The sequence below is a fragment of the Bidens hawaiensis genome, unplaced genomic scaffold (genome assembly GCF_021521415.1).
Source record: "Bidens hawaiensis isolate Kalapana, Puna unplaced genomic scaffold, B.hawaiensis_p1.1 tig00009970_1, whole genome shotgun sequence".
Lineage (NCBI taxonomy): Eukaryota > Viridiplantae > Streptophyta > Magnoliopsida > Asterales > Asteraceae > Bidens > Bidens hawaiensis.
The window spans coordinates 56955-59047 of record NW_027491757.1 but is presented as its reverse complement, the minus strand read 5'-3'; the positions used below and the strand labels follow the sequence as shown (position 1 = coordinate 59047).

Genomic DNA, 2093 nt, shown 5'->3' with positions numbered 1-2093 from the left:
CAACATCTAGGATAAACTGTTAACATTTAGAATGTGTGTGTTGCGGTGGTGAGTTAACGTGAATTTGGTTGGTCTCAGTTACGTTCATTACGGTATCAGAACTAAAACAAAAGGGTCGGTAAAACCCAAGCGTTGCCGGTCCCAGACGTTGCGGCGGTGAGTCGACACGAATTCAGTCGGTCTAAGTTACGTTCGTTACGTACAGGAACTAAACAAAAAGGTCGGTAAACCCGGGTGTTGCGGTGGTTAGTTGGTAAACCCTGAGCGTTGTCGGTCTCAGGCATTGTGGTGGTGAGTCAACGCGAATTTAATTATTTCAATTACGTTTGTTACGGTATTGTAAGTAAAGAAATAAAAAAAAACAATAATGTTGACGTGACCCAAACCAGACCGCCATTTGGCTGAATAGGTTGCCTAGCGGCACCAAACTACTATTTTATACGTATTAGATAATTGTAGGGATGAGATAGTTGATTAGCATAAACTAGTTATTCTTTGTTGTTAGCGACTATTCTAAGTATTTAAATCTGTGTTCCCGAGTTTCATTTAAGAAGAGAAGAGAAAGGGTGGGGAACTAGAAGAGAAAAGAAAGAAAGGAAAAAGAAAATGTGTCATTTTATTTATATTCTTAAGTTTACTATTATATCCTATAAATTAAACTAAATACAATTTTGTGTTTTGAATTTGTTTTAACTTCCTTACAACATGCCTCATGCTTGGCCTTCCTGAGGCTGCTTCCACCGTGCAATTCAATCCCAACTCCAACAAATCCAGTAACACCTTTTCCGGCCCCGATTCCCATATCGCGGCCGCAAAAGCCTACTCCATCCGCCCCTCTCAACGAAGCATCGTCGCCCACGTAACAATCGTGTAACCATTTTGTTCCCTAGAAAACGACGGGTCCAATGCCCGTTTATTTGTTATTAATTCAAGCAACATAACTCCATAGCTATAAACATCTAATGTCCCCGTATCCAAATGTCCCCGCCACCCCTGTTGTGACATGTGTCCTAAACCCCTCTAGAAGACGTGACAACCCAAAATCTGACAAGTAAGCGTTGAGATTGTCATCTAGTAAGATATTGCTTGGTTTCACGTCTCGGTGAAGGACACGCGGATTACACTCATTGTGTAAAAATGCCAGACCGACTGCCACGTCAACTGCTATTTTAATAATTGTTTGCATAGACGTAGCATTGTTTTTTTTCAAACGGATAAAGTCTTCTAGGTTTCCTCCTGGAAGATCATTATAAACTAAAAGCCTTTCTGACGGGCTAGCGTAGTACCCGACTAAAGTTATTAAATTCGGGTGTTTGATTTGTTGTAGACTACGGATTTCCGCATTAAACTGCGGGACCCCTTGACACATTTCAACAGTCAGTCGCTTCACCACCACCGTGGTCCCCGGGGATATCTCCGCCCGATAAGTCGACCGAAACCACCGCTCCCAATGCAATTTTTCAAAGCGAAATTTCCGGTTGCTTGAATAAGGACGTCGAAAGTCAACGGTGCGTTGACCGGTTTGAAAATTACGAGGCATTCAGTTTCCGTGCACGGTGGGGGCCGGATGGTCTCCACTCCGGAAGTGCGTTTAAACTTCTTTCTATAAATGTGAAGGATGATTAGAGCCTTAACAATTAGAACAATTAGTAATGCTACTATAATCATCACTAATTCGGATGGCCGCAACCCGTTTTTCGTCGCAACAAGCAACCGTCGGTGGCGTGGCCGCGATCCAGTGTTACCGGAAACAAAAGACATAAACATTAGATGAAACATAAGATTTAAAAGGTTCATTATTTTAAAGAGTTTGTTGTTATGTTTGATTTTGCATGTACTTAAACTAAACACAAGATTTGTTTGCATGTTGGTGGGGCCCACATGAAGTCAAAGTCAAGACTATAAAGATCGTAATATGGTCAACATTGCGCAGCCATCCGTGAATGTTTCATATAATTAAACAAAAGAGGGGTTGTAACGTGTATAGAACGGTAAAAAAAGTTTGGTACTTGGAGAGACTTTGGGTGTTTGTGGGACCATGTTAACTTGCTTTGAGGATTGGAGACAAATTATTGTTTGTAAAGTTGCAATCA

At 41.4% G+C, this 2093-nt stretch overlaps 1 pseudogene; it reads right to left on the bottom strand.

The window, feature by feature from the left end:
* Positions 1-654: 654 nt before the first annotated feature.
* Positions 655-1797, bottom strand: LOC143533978 (putative LRR receptor-like serine/threonine-protein kinase RPK1 pseudogene; annotated as a pseudogene).
* Between the last annotated feature and the right edge of the window lie 296 nt (positions 1798-2093).